We start from the raw sequence: 15,989 nt of genomic DNA on the forward strand, positions 1-15,989 counted from the left end.
TTATCACAAATATTTTTTATATTGTTTATTAAATTTTTTGCTGTATAAAATGGTTTGATTTTATTTTCCATTTGTTTCACCCCTATATGACAGTATTCATAATGTATATTTTTAATAAATTTTTTACTAAATTCTTCAGTGAGTATAATTTTTTCTTTTTTTCCTATTCTTTGAAAGTATACTTTATTTTTTAATAATAGTTTTGTTTTATTAAGTTTTATGTTTTCATTTTCCTCTTGATCTTTTTTAATCTCTTCTAGTTTAAGGAAATTTATTATTTTTAAGACTTCATCTTGGTTCACACGTGGTTCTAACACAGGGTTTCTACTTAAACTATCTGCTTCTACATTGTCCCTTCCTGGTGAATATACAGTATGACTGGTGAGATACCTTCAATACTTATGGAGAGTACTCGGTACTCGATTCTCGTTAACTTGATATAAAAAAATAGAAGCTTAATTTTTTATCGAAATTTCTCTAAAAATAAGTGAAAGGAGAATGCTCAAAATGTATGGGAAAAAAACCCAGGCCGTACACAAACGGTGTGTAACTCAGAATTTTAGTGATACTGAGTGCTTCAATTCCAGATATTCGCCTCTATCAAATTCGATGGCTAAATACTATTTTTTGCTATTATCTACTATTTAAAGGGTGAATTTAAAAAATAAATATTTTTCAAACATTCATCACAATGATTATTTTTTTAATAATATAATTGTATAAGTAAATATCTAATACTAATAAATAATTAATTTTAATGTAACTGGGATTTTTAAAAAATAATTAACAATAAAATAATTATATTCTATCACTACATAGTACATAGAAGGTGCAAGCTGCATTTCTTCCCGTGCATACTGCAAAAGTCAGTAGAGGGATGGAAGGGTTTGGTGCTTCATAGGCTATAGGCTAGCAATCTACCACCATGACAACACTTTTCTACCTTATAATAGCCCTCCAATTGTCTGCCAACCCGCATTAGACCAGTGTGGTGGACTAAGGCCTGATCCCCCTATTTGTTAAGAGGGGAGGCTCGTGCCCCTCGGTGGGGACATATATGACCTGGTGATGATGACTCATTTTTCAAAAATATATTTTTTAATATTTTTAATTTGTAACTCAGTTACATACCTATATTAAAAATGTGTGACTCAAAAAAGATTAAACATTTATATAGGTAACTTATTTAAAAAATATAAAAATATATTGAAAACCCCTACTGAAAAGTTATAGCAAAATAGTATGTTCAGCCATCGAATTTGATAGAGGTAAACATTGGGAATTCAATTACACAGTATAACTAATTTTTTGAGTTACATAACTTTTGTGTACAGACTGGGTTTTTTTTTAGCATTCTCCTTTGGATATTTTACTTCCTGAGGCAGTTGTCCCACCAACAGCGAGTAAACGATTAACTATCGACTATTTTCTCGCTCAAGAAACGTACAATAGATATAACATTCCGTGTAAATCCAATTATTCCGCAGTTAAATACTGGACTCTCGGTGTATTATGTACGAAGTTTACTAAGAAGTTATTTAATATTTAGTTTTTATGTTATTTTATTTCATGATATATGTTCGCATACTATCACGTCCTCAAATATTGAAGGTATCTCACCAGTCATACTATATAACTTCAAAATTAAATTGTGATAAGTAATATGCGAGATCTCCTAACTCTTCTTCGGTTCTTGCCTTTATATTTAGTTTTTCTAGAGGTTTATGATCTGAGAACACTTTAAATTTTTTTCCTATGAGCCAATGTTGCCAATATTTGACTGATTCTTTTATTGCTAAACATTCTAAGTAGATAGCTTTTTTTCGTTTTTGACTATCATTTAATTTTCTAGAAAAATATGCACATGGCTTCTCTTTTCCATTTTTTTGTGGTTATTTTAATATAGCTCCAATACCTTGAATACTGGCGTCTGTATAAATATGTATAGGTAAATCTGGATCGAAGATCTCTAATATAAGTCTTAAACAAAGCATATTCTTTATTTTATCAAAAGATTCTTGACAAATTTTCGTCCAAGTAAAATTTTGGTCTTTTCTTAACAAATTGTGTAAAGGTTCTAATATGATTGATATATTTGGTATGTATTTTCCATAAAAGTTAATTTTACCTAGAAACTGACGAATTTTTTTTTTTTTTTAATTGGAAAATCTTTTATTATCATATATCTTTATCATATATGTTTCACAAAAAATCTTTTTCCAAATACACCATTCAAAATTCAATGTATACTTTATAAGCATGGAACTATACCAATCTTGACAAGAATCATCTAAAAATAACCCTTGAATTTTGTGAATATCATCACTTATACCCACACGAGCACATTCAGTTTCGAAGATGATCATCCATTGTGTTGCACTTGACGTTTTTTGTGTAAATTTATCGATTACAAACATTTCAGATAACTTCTTTAAATTGAACAGTTTAGGCTCCTTCTCCGATTCAGCAAAATTAGCCAACATTCTTGAAAGAGCTTCTGTTGCCGTGTCCGTAGAAGTCTGCTTTTGTGAAATAGATGTCGCCTCTTTACAAGAATAATGTGACATCTCATAAAAACGTTTTTTTTTATTATTTGATATTCAAAACCGCGATGTCGAATTTTATTTTCTACAAAAACGCGGCATTTTAAAAGTGAATGTTCGCGGAGCTATGAGTGAAAGAGACGACATCACGGTGGCAAATGGCGTTATCACGTTGTCTCTTTCGGTGTGGCGCATGACTTCGACAACGCGACGCGTTAGTTTGAACCGCACGCGCAACGAGTGAAGTGCTCTTGCTTTTCACAAAAAACGTGGCATCACGAGTATACCACATCTTTAGTGCAAAGGTATGTTTCTTGTTGTTATTTACTTTAACTTGAATAATGTGATATTAGTATTTAACTCATTTTTGTTGTAAAACTTGTGCGTTTTGAGAATGAGTTAATAAATATTGTCACATTATTGATGAAAAAGTTACAAGTTTTCTTTGTGATATCTTTGAATGTAACCATGTTGGTGATAAATCGTTTTCAAATACTATGGGTTATTTTATTTTACATCATTATTTTTGAAAACCTTTAAGTTTTTGTTTATATTATGCTAAAATGTTACATTATACCTGCTAAAATAAAGTAAATTTCACGAATTTGTTTTTCAGATGGCATCACGATCTAGGATGTTAGTTCAATTAGCTACGGGTGTTAAAAATGATTTAAGTGTACAATTTTGTGATTCAAACTCTCAGATAGATATTTTAACACAACACGAGAATGAAAATGCCAAAAGCTCGACCAATACATCGCAGATATCAACAGAAGGTATTTTATTACTTGTACTGATATTTTTTCTAGTTATATTCCTATAATTTATTATTTTAATCCTCTTTGTAGGCAAAGACATCGCAGTAGATTCCATCCGATCTCGTAGTAATTCTACTAGTAGCAGCGGTTCCTCTAGTTCTAGCAGTTCATCGAGTTCAAGCAGTGGCCCATCTATGTATCAAGGTAAGTTAATTTAAATGTAGAGGGATATAAATTATTTACTCCATCCTAATATCTAAACTTCTGTTTAGATGTTAGGAGTAAATAATTTATAACCCACTATTCTCTCAAAATTCGAGGGTATCGATTAAATACGACAGTACCAATACCACACCGCTACATTTCAAGAAATTTATTGTATTAATAACGTTTCAGATAGCGACGACTCAGTAAAGGATCCTGATTTTGAAGCCCAACCAACAAAACGTGCTGAATATTCTTCTGATACTGACGTGGAACAAAATATGACTACCTACCAAAATTTCGAAACATCTAATATGGTTTCAATAAACATTGAAAACTACGAGGAACCACTTTCGTCTACAAACGAACGTGCTATGGTATTTAACGATCTCGATGTCATAGAGAACAGTGAATCTTCTGCGACTGAAAACGTAAGTAACGGAAATGCTGTAAGTCCAGTAGTGTATAATTCTAGTCCAACTAAAACCGGTAAAAAAAGAAGACTAAATCAAGCAAACTGGAGAGTCAATGTAGCTAAACGACTGAGAAATAGTGGAAAGCCTTAGCAATCTACCAAATCAAAAAAACATGCCAGGTCGTGAATTGAAACCTTCTTGTAAGGATAAATGTATATTTAAATGTGGGTCTAAATTTACAGAGGAACAAAGACAGGCTATATTAAATGATTATTGGAACTTAGGTGCAATAGAAAAACAATGGACGTTTATTGCTAATAGCGTAGACATAGTCATCCCAAAACAACGTTACGTTAAAGTTGATTCGGATGGAAATGTTGCAACTACTCGAAACAACAACAACGCTTTCTTTTTGACTATATCGGGTGAAAAAACAAGAGTTTGTAAATTGTTCTTCAAAAATACTTTGGGAATTAATAATGGACCCATAGAAACTGCTTTGAAAAGGAAAAATAGGAATACTAATATTTCTTCCATGAAAGATAACCGAGGTACTCATTCAAACCATTATGGAGTGGACGAAAGCATTAAAAGTGACATTAAATTGTTTATTGAATCGATACCGAAGATAAAGTCACATTACATCCGGGCTAATTCAAAACGAAAATTTATGCGATATATGCGAAGCCTATAAAAACATCACGGGTGAAGAGAAAGAATCTAAAAAGCAAGATTATGAATTACATCTTAAGGAAAAGAATTTGTCTCGTATCGAAAAAGAAAAAGATAAGAACATCAAAAATATTTTAGTAGCGGTCTATGATCTTCAAGCAGTGTTTCAATGCCCTAAAGGAGATGTCTTAGTTTTTTATTACAAGTCCAAACTAAATGTACTTAATTTCACAATTTACAACTTGCAAAATAATTCAGTTGAGTCTTATGTCTGGGATGAGTCTAACGCCAATAGAGGTGTCAACGAAATAGCTACCTGTGTTTACAAATATCTGGAGAAAATTTCCGCAACGGCTGAAGAGCTCGATGTTGTCTTTTATTCAGACAATTGTGCCGGACAGCAAAAAAATAATATTATAATGCAACGGGTCTTATACGCGTTTGAAAATTTAAAGGTTAGGATACCTTATTTGCTGCCCGACGTTTCGATCGCATTACAAAGACCGTGGTCACGAGCTGACTGATGTGGCTGCTAAGCGTCGTCTTCTTGCGGCGCGAGTTTATATATTATATCCTAACCTTTAAATTTTCAATCGCGTATAAGACCCGTTGCATTATAATATTATGTGTACTAGTCGCGAGAGTTTAAAAACATTAATAGCAAAAAAATAAGTTTATGATCTCAATGTACACTTACGCAGTCAAAACTTTGCCAAATCTTAGATCAATTACACACAAATACCTCGTTAAAGGACATACGCAGAACGAGGGTGATTCAGCTCACTCTCAAATAGAGAGAGAAGTTAAAAGGCAACTGAGATCAGGGCCAATGTATACACCTGACACATTTATCGGGGCTATAAAGGCGGCACGGAAAAAAAGCGAGCCATTTCATGTTAATGAAATGTGCTTCGCTGATTTTTTTGATTGGAAAAGTATATGCACTCAAATGAACTTTGCAATAACGAAAGATGAAGACAATAATACTGTGAAACTGGCTGGACTGAAGATAATAAAAGTTGAAAGCTCTGATCCCGATGCCATATTTTTCAAAGAATCATACGCTGACGAATTATTCAAGAAAGCTATAGTGGTGAAAAAAAAGAGAAATCATAAGAGCCAAAGCATTAATTTAGATTTACAAAAAGCCTATCTTCAAAAACCTGGACTAGCAGAGAGAAAAAAAGCTGATCTCATGGATTTGGTCAATAAAAATCTCATTCCTAGATACCACAAGCCATTTTACGAATCGTTGTAATAAGACTGATTAAGTACAAAGATTTTTTAATTGTATTTTTTATAATATTTAAATTTTATATTTAAACTGTTAGTTATTATTATTAAGAGAATTTGTGATTCTATTTTTGTGAAGGGTGATAGTAATGTTCCTATTTTTAATTTCTAAGTACATACTATAAAACTGAGTGCCATAATTGTGTTAGAAGACATTAATTACGATTAGATAACTTTAAGTTCAGTTAACTTTTTAATTATTTTATTTGTATGAAAGTATTTTTTTAGTTACCTTATAATTTTAATTAAAGCGAGTACTAAGTACTATGTGATTAATTGATCTCTTGTTGATTATTGTGCCTTAAACTAATTTCATGGTGTAAGTAAGCCATTGTTTTCGTAAATTTGGATTTTTAAATACAAGATCTTTATTTTGATAACGTGTTTTATTTAACTTATCACACAGCCTTACACCTAAACTTAACATCTTCAATGTGATATATCAATATGTTACAAGCATTTTGTCACATATTTTCATTAAAAACGTGACATGTGAGTCTGTGTTTTTTTAAATCAGTTTTTTTACTTATTTCATATTAAATTGAGTTCTTTTTTGCTTATTTTCAGAAAGCACATTAATTACCGCAACAATTTAATTGTTTTCTAACAGTAAATTAATCAATATTTTAGAATTTATCTATATAGTAAAGGTGTGGTTTCAAAAATATCACGTTGTTCTTGTAAAGAGGCGATGTAACTTCTTCCAGTAAATAACCTTTAAATTGCATATTTCCATCTTCATCCATGTGGGCATCATGTAACTCCGGTGTAACAGAAATCCATACTTGTCGTTTTTCATGTTTTCTTTGCAGTGTAGTTCTTACTGTTTGAAAAATTTTCGTCTGTATTACCGCATCGTGTAGTTTCACTGATTGTAATTGCTACGGAATCAAAAAAGTATTTTTATCTACATCCATAATTGAGGTTATGCACATTATGTTTGTTTTTGGATCTTCACCCGGTTTTACAACAAACTCGAATTTTATTTTTTTTTTAGCTGTTGTAAACTTTTCCATTGTTTACAACAGCTATTATTAATGTTGTTTTGTAATAAGTGAAACAATTGCCAAGTTGTTGCTCTGTAAAGAGAAATTTATTTTACAGAAAACGCTTCACAAATCATTTACCACACACATTTTAATAAACTTAAAATATTTTAAAGAAATATAATGCAAATACTAACCTGTAAAGAGAAACAACATTAAATGCTATTGCTTCAAACAATCTTATTTATTTATAGTTTCTTATTAGTTAACTTATTAGTAAGTAATTAATTAAGTGTAATCTCTATATTAGACAATCCAGAAAAATCCTGCGTTTGTCGTCACCACAGATAATATATGGAGAATGCGCGGTAAATTTAAATGACGAACCAAAGAGTTTCATTTACATACAAAAAAACTAGCTGACCCGGCAAACGTTGTTTTGCCATATAAATAAAAAAAAATAGTTTCACTTAGGGGTGTGAAAAATAGATGTTGGCCGACTCAATATGCTCACCAAATTTCATGAGAATCGGTCAAGCCGTTTCGGAGGAGTACGGCAACGAAAACTGTGACGCGATAATTTTATATATTAGATAGTCCGTGCCTCGGAGTGCACGTTAAGCCAACGGTCGCGATGGTCATTATCATCATTGTCATTGTCATGACAGATGGTATAGGTTGTCAGTACCCTCAAATAATCTGACATCGTAGTTAGTTAATTTAGAATCGTGTCAAAAACATTAATCTGCGTGACTGTACTTTGTCAAGAATTCGGGTAAAATACGACCGTGTGTCCAGTTGACGAAAACATAAAAGTAATTTAATTTAAGTTTCACCATGTGGACACGCGTAAAAATCATGGTGTGTCCACATGACGAAATAATTAGTAGTTCTTATTTTCAATTTCACCAACTGGACACACATGTGTCGGTTCCGAGCCCATACACCCCGTAAAATTCGTCCCGTCGTTGAAAATTGCTAATTCGCCCCGTTTCAGAGGGCCCGTTCGCCCCTTTTGAAGGGGCGAATTAAAAAAATCTTTATTTAATATTTTTTGAGGTACCCATACATCCCTTTGTTAAAATCTATGATATAAATATTTTGGAACAAATACAAAAGTACGGTTAGCCAAAAAATACTTGTTGCTTTAAAAACTGAATTTGAATTTTATAGTGTACATAAAAATCAAATTACTTGCTGCGGAGATATTTGCTGCGTAGGGTTACTACAGCACATAAATCCATACGTAATCATATTTTTAAAAATATTGAGCAATTTAATAAAAAGTAACTATGAGTTGTCTTAAAAAAATTAAAGTATTAAATGAACTAGAAAAAATAAAGTCAATGAATTATGTTTCCTTGTAACCCCATTGCGACCTGCAATTGGTCCATTTAAGGTGTTCTTTCAAAAAGTTAAGTTAAATTAAACTGCGATTGTTATAAAGAGGTATGTCATTTTACATATTTTTTTATGAATCTATTTTTTAAATCATTTAGCTTACTTTATTTTAATTATTAGATAACACGCCTGCAATTTTGGCTACTTCCCATTTGGTAAATCTCAAACTATACCTACTTAAAAGTTGCGTTTGGAAAACATTTTGTTACTTCATACATTTAATCCTATTTGGTAAACTATGTAAGTATTGTTATTTTTGTACGGTACAGAGGTGTCAAATTAATATTGAAATTTTTAAAAGTTTCAAAGTCTTAAGACAAAATCTCGATCATGAAAAAAAAGGCTCATCAAGGAGCAGTAAAGATAAACGTCATTCAAACTAAAATTTCATTTACCCGAGTGGAAAGCAGAAGTTATTACCTTGGATTACGAACAAGCTCCAAGAAATGCAATAAAAAAGACATTTTCAAACATAACTGTCAATGGGTTGTTCATTTTGGCAGAGCGCTATTAAGAAAGGCAAACTCTCTTGCCTTGTTTCGACATGAAGAATCTCACAATTACGCCAAACTATGTATGGCTCTTGCACATTCACCCAGGGAGTACATACACGATGGCTGGCTACACGTTATGAGTCAAAGGTAAATTGATTTTGCAGTACCTATTGAAATTAACGTCTCTCGTCTCTAAATCTAAATTTTTCTTCTCCTACTTGCTAATTGTAGCGACTATGTCGTTCATATATTAGCGCGTACATAAATATTAGCACGTATATAGATGAGGATTACTGTTTAGTTATATTATACATTCACACGTATTTGTTAGTATATAAGCACGTATTATACTCTCAATACATCAGACTAAAACCATCTCGTGTCTCCTTGTATCCCTTGCCAAATCACTGGCAAATTGGTGACCCCGAAGTGATACAGAAGTAAGATGCGAGTGCTCAGTAACGGAAAAATCAGCGACGAAATTATCAAACTTCTATGGCTAAGACTTTTACCACCTGCAGTGACTTCGGTTCTAGCTGTTACAGAAGAAATAGATGTCAACAAAATGAGTCAAATCGCCGACAAGATATTAATAAATTCAAAACTCAGAGATTTCAGCAGTTAACGAAAGCAAAATAAACGACGATGCAATGTCATGCATACTAGAGCAGTTAGCAAAAATGCAACTAGAATTAAATACAATTCAGCAAAGTAACAGAAACTATCAACACAGCACTCGACATCTTTATAATCGACGTCATTTACCACCAAGGTCAAGTTCAAGAGCAAGCAGTGGGGAAAGAAAACACTTTTGTATCTACCTACCATTACAGACACAGAGAAAATGCAAAAAAATGTGTAAAACCATGTGATTGGAGACAGGACTTCCACTCAAGGTATCAGGGAAACTAATCGGAGCACAGCCTACGTTGGAACTCTGAGCTATTCACCCATCTAACCGCCTCACTATAACCGACCGAAAAGTAGAATGAGATTTTTGATTGACACGGGAGCAAACATTTCAGTTATTTGCAAGCCGCAGAGGCATTTATCGATACAAAATGAGCACTATACGCTGTATGCCGCAAATGGCACAAAAATCAAGACGTATGGCGAGAAAACACTCGTATTGAACTTGAGACTACGGTGAAAATTTATATGGAACTTCTTCATCGCTGAGGTAACACAACCAATAATCGGAGCAGATTTTCTGGAACATTATAAGTTGTTAGTCGATATAGCTGGTCGAAAACTTATAAACAGGGTAACAGAGCTGATAACGCCTGCCACCCTAATCAAATCGACACAGCAGACAATTCGCACCATTGACGTGGGAATGGATCCACGCATTATTCAGTTATTCAAAAAATACGAGGAAATAACGAAACCTTCCCCCCTCCGTGCTACTCCCAAGCATAAGATTACGCATCACATTATAACAAAAGGACCGCCAGTATCAGCACGCGCAAGACCACTAGCTCCTGATAAATATCACATAGCGAAAAAGGAATTCCAGAATATGATAGATCTTGGCATTTGCCGCCCTTCGAACAGCCCATGGGCTGTCCGAAATATGGTGAATGGAGACTATGTGGAGATTACCGAATGCTCAACAGCGCGACTGTACCAGATAAATATCCACTTCTGCGCCTATCGGATTTCACGTACATGTTAGAAAATAAAAAAATCTTCAGCAAAATTGATATTCGTAAGGCGTAAAAAACAGCTATTATTACTCCTTTTGGACTTTTTGAATTCCCAAGGATGCCTTTTGGATTACGGAATGCAGCTCAGACGTTTCAACGGTTCATGGATTCTCTATTCAGAGATTTGGACTTCGTTTTCGTATTTGTCGACGATTGTTTGATTGGGAGCGAAAATAAGGCAATCCATGAACAGCATTTGGACACAGTCTTCAAACGCTTACACGAGAACGAAATACATATTAATATCGAAAAATGTGAGTTTTTCAAAAGTGAAATAGATTTCTTAGAGTATCACACAACAAGACAAGGAATACGGCCAACAGAAGAAAAATACAAAGCAATTATAGAATTCCCGAAACCGAAGACAATCAAAGAATTAAGGAGATTTTAAGCATGACTAATTTTTACAGAAATAATCTGCCTCATGCTGCAGAATATCAAAACGTCCTAAATGACTATCTGCACGATTCGAAGAAAAATGATAACTCTCCCATTCCTTGGTCAACAGAGGCCGAACAAGCTTTTGATAAGTGCAAGGAAAACATAAGGAACACAGTACTGACAGTTCACCCCTCCCGCAGCGCTCAGCTGGCACTCATGACAGACGCTAGCGCTATCTGTATCGGCGCAGTTTTACAACAAAAATCTGGGCGTAATTGGGAACCGTTAGGTTTCTTTTCAAGAAAAATAAGTGATACCCAACAAAAATACTCCACATTCGATAGAGAGTTGCTCGGAATATATATCGTCCCCGTAGAGCGAAAAATCACTAACTAACACTTAAGTGATTTTGAGATACGAGGTGTTTTATGTCTAAAATGACAAAAAAAAATATAACTTTTTTCGGAGATTAGTTATCGATGCATGAAAGGTTTTGTTTTGAAGATATATTAATTAAGTATATGTTATATGTATTAAACCACGAAAATAGTATATAAATTATTAACTGTAAAGGATAATTTGTTTTACCCCAAGGTTTTCCTATTTATCTGTCACTTAGTTACTTTTCACATGTAGTTAGTTAGTTTTCGCATCAGCATTTAAATATTATACTAGTAACTAAAATCAGTTAGTTATTTTAGGAGTAAAACATATTTTACATAACTATGTCTAAATAAAATACCCAACTAAACAGACTTTGCTTATTTATTAATTTATTGCCTAATTTAAAACTAGTGTCCTATCAGTTGAAAAGTATAAAAGTAAAACAACATTCTTAGGCAACATTTATTGAAAAAAAAACTGTCTTTAAGTATACAAAACCTAATTAAAACATAATGAACAAGAACACGTTACAAAATCATCAATAGAACAGCATTAATGATGTAGCCACATCATTTTCCTCTTCTTCCTCGAGCTAAATGACGTCAGGCTCACATAGCCTATCCAACACATCGTTACTAACAGGTAAAGATTCATACCAAGGATAAAGTTCGCTTAGTATGACACCTTTGACACAAAGATTTAACAAATCTTTCCTTGCAGGGGTGTATTTACCCTAGGGCTAGAAGGGCTATAGCCCTTCTAGCCCAAGGGCCTGAAACTGGCCCGGGCTATAGCCCGGGCCGGTTTCCTCTCTTGGGTCTGCATCTTGTCGGGGTGAGGGGGCTTAGTAGAATTGAAAGGTTGGGGAAACAGTGATCGCGAGTAACAAAAAATTACTGCGCGTGTCCCTCTGTTTGCAGAGGACACAGGTGCGGGACAGGTGAGCCGTCAGTGGGAGGACGGGCTCAGTAGGCACTCACACTGCCCCGAGCTGACGAAGAGCCAGGCCGCTGCCGCCCTCGTCAACCGTCCATCGTAAATCCGTCCATCCTTGACCGAGGGCCTTGCCTTAATCGGCTGGGTCGCGAGGAGACCACCTCTGTGAAAATCCCGAGTAACTCCAGCAGTGGCGCCCCCTTTAGGGGCCTTGCGTGGTCAGAGTTCATTCGCTTTGCGGGGACCCCCGCGCCAGAAAAACCAGACGCAAGCGGCCACTGGGGCACCTCCCGCCCTCCAGTAGTATAAGGGTCACCGGATTATGGGGCCTCTACCTCGGTGGAACGATACTTGCCACCACACTCGCGGGAACTGTTTGGATAATATAAATTTGAAAACGAACCCAAATGATGTAAGTGGGAGAGGCGAGAAGCTCAAACCCGAGGAGATCGGGGGCAAGAAGCCCAGCCGTATTGACTGCATAGCATAGTTGCGGAGGGTCGGAGCACGCCCAGTTTTAGCAAGTGTCAGACAATGACCCTAAGGACAAATTCACCATCCAGCTGGCGGACACCATCCTCACTCACCACTAGGCAGTGGTGGAGGTGGCCGACAAATCCGGTCACCTCAAGGGTGACCTTTATAAAGTCCCTCAAAGACGCTGCCAGGAACGTCAAACTGGCAGTGTCGGAGTCGAGCAGGCAGTATGCCACGAAGGAGAATTTGGCGCGTCAGGCCCAGAATTATCACTTGCAAGAGGAGGTCGATCACATGTCACAGGCAACGGCATCAACCCCCGCGCCAGAAAAACCAGGGGCAGCGTCCTCAGCTGTAGCTGCTAACGCATTCGCCACGCCACCGCCACCGCACCGCAGCTCACAGGTCTTCGGACCAAGGAGAAGCAGGGTAAACAGCCGCGTCTTACAGTGCAGTGGCTTCCAAACCGCCGTTCACTAAACCGACGGCTGCCAAAGAGTAGCAGTTCGTCGGGAAAAATAGCAAGGCGCCCAAGGCTACGGAAGCCGACAAAAAGGGCAAGAAAATCAAAATCAAATCATTTATTCATTTAGGTCAAATATTGACACTTATGATAGTCGTTACAATTACTGAATCTACCACTAGCTCGGAAAGGGGGTGGAGCCTTATGAGAAGAGCTAGCAAGAAACTCACGGCCACTCTTTTCAATCGCCAAAAGTTTTACAATGTGGTTGATACAATAATTGATCATGCGAGGAGCTGCCAACAATCAGCGATATAGACTAAACGTCAATTAAGGAAAATGAATATAGTTAGGTTATTTATTAGTCTCTGATCATACCGTATGTTGGGAGCACCTACTAGCATGTGATAATAAGAATATGGGCAACAAGTGAGCACATTGGTTGTGAACAATATAAAAGAAAAAAAGTGACAGTTTTATGATTAACATCAAATTGTATGTAACATCACCTATTTGCATCATTAAGTGCCCATATTTTACAATATTTAGACCTACTGCTACTGAGTTTATACAATTTATGGCAAAGTTCCCTAATTTCAAAGAATCGTTATCAAGCGAGCGACTATTCCCAAGAGCTATTGTCGTTTAGATACTCATCAATTCTGTAATAAAAGAAGGAGGAAGAAGAAGGCGCCCAATTTTCGGGCTCCAGCTGCAGCTGAAGGTGGCAAAAAGCGGTGCGACATATAGAGACGTTATTAGGGACGCAAAGGACAAAATAAACCAAGCCGACAATGAAATAGTCCGCTTCGGGGTTGCGGCTACGGGAGCTCGAATGTTGAGCTCCCAGGGGTCAGGGACCGGAAAAGCGGATGCCCTGGCCTCTAAATTGAGGAAAGTTATCGGGGAGGACACCTTCCGAGTGTCCAGGCCCACAAAGACCGCGGAACTGAGCATTACAGATCTTGACGACTCAGCCTGCCCAGAGGAGGTGAAGGTCGATTAAAGCCGATTTAATAAATAAAATTGATCAGGACAATGTAAAAAACTAATTTGTTAAAAATGAAAATAAAATTTAGTTTTTTCATTCCTTGATGGGGCGGAAAGCTAGCGGAGTCCAGGGCGCGCCATCTTAAAATACGCCTCTGCGAGTGACTGCAATAATGCGCGGGCGCGGCGTGGGTCCTAAGGTCAAAGGGCGTAATCTCACTAAGTAGCATCGTAACACGGGACATAGTTACCAACCTTTCATCTAGTAGTGTTTTTGCTGAGTGAAAAGTAGCCAAAACATTTTAATTATAATACTCTAATGTGTTATGTCATCTACAGTCAGGTAAAATATTAACCAGAACACTATAGTTAGTTGTCGTTTTTTCTTTTAAACGTCTGGTCTTAAATAATATAGCTCGAAAAATAATTAATGGTAGTTAGTTACTTTTCGCACAAAATATCACATACAATAAAATTACTAAGTCACTTTGATGAGTTTTCGCATTACTATTTTTTAAGACATGCCTATAGGGAGTAATGCGGAAAAAGTAGATAAGGAACTTTAATGCGTAAGTATCTTTTTCAACAAAGAAGAGAAAAAGTAATCAGGTGACTTAGTTACTTGTAACTCAACTGTCACAAATCAAATAATGTACTTAATTAAGTCTCGCTATTTGCATTTTTCTAAATAATTACGTTATGAATACGAGAGTAAGACAGAAATATGGAGAAAAAATTACTGATTTTATTGGTATTTATAAGTCGATTTTGAACATTTTGTTACTTAATGACTTTTCGTTCTACGGGGACGATATGGCAGTCAAGCATTTCCAAAGGTTAATCGAAGGAAAAGAATTTACAATTTTTACAGACCATCGACCTTTAACCTACGCATTCTCGCAAAAACCATCGTCTAACGATACACCACGGCGAGTACGTCAATTGGATTTTATCTCGCAATATTGCACCGATATTCAGCACATAAGTGGACGTGACAATGTTGTTGCGGATGCACTGTCACGTTTGAAGAAAACACCACGTTCAGTATAAATCAATGTTTATTCCAGTTCTTACAAACACACCTTTACATATGTAACACACTCTTACACAACACACTTTACACACTACACTTTTACACGGATTCCAGCTTACTAGTTTTCAGTTCGAAAGCTGTCGACCGACTGCTTGTCGCATCCGTTCATGCCCCACACCTCGATTCCCCCTCCACTTAATAATCGAGAGTAGTGGGAATGGAAGTGACGTGCGCGCTGTCGGTATAGCCAATGAATAATTTGAGTGTCAATTAAATATTTCTTGTAATAATTAAATGTTTAGTATTAATTAAATCACATTAGTATTTACTAAACCAAAAATATGACATTCGGCCATCCGACAACGTGCTGCCACCTGGCGCACGTATTTACAATTTTCTAATTACTAACATAACTAAGACAGTACACAGTTATGTTTAGGTTACAACAATAATTAATTAAATAAAAATATGACATTCGGTCGTTTAAATACGAATACGAAATAAACACCGAATAAAGAGAAAATACAAAATAAAATGATGAAATACATCTTTACACGCAAGTTGATAAAGTGCTATATTCACATCAATTTTACAATATATTTATGAAATTATTACTCTACCATACTCTACATAGCTATTTATGTTTATTTAAAAAAAGTATAACAACTAAATTAAAATTGAAATAAGCATCTGAATCAACAATAACAAAATGAGTAATTGAGCAAAGCTGGTCTATTCGCTATTACTAGAGCTACTTTCATTAGTATCATACAATTCCAAACTTTTTATATTAATCCAAGGGCGAATCCTATCGGCAGCAATAACAGTACTATAGGGTTTTCCCTTTTTATT

At 35.5% G+C, this 15,989-nt stretch overlaps 1 pseudogene; it reads right to left on the reverse strand.

The window, feature by feature from the left end:
- Positions 1-2,156: 2,156 nt before the first annotated feature.
- LOC142985938 (uncharacterized) lies at positions 2,157-6,902 on the reverse strand (annotated as a pseudogene).
- Between the last annotated feature and the right edge of the window lie 9,087 nt (positions 6,903-15,989).

This window comes from Anticarsia gemmatalis, chromosome W (genome assembly GCF_050436995.1).
Source record: "Anticarsia gemmatalis isolate Benzon Research Colony breed Stoneville strain chromosome W, ilAntGemm2 primary, whole genome shotgun sequence".
In the NCBI taxonomy this organism is placed as follows: domain Eukaryota; kingdom Metazoa; phylum Arthropoda; class Insecta; order Lepidoptera; family Erebidae; genus Anticarsia; species Anticarsia gemmatalis.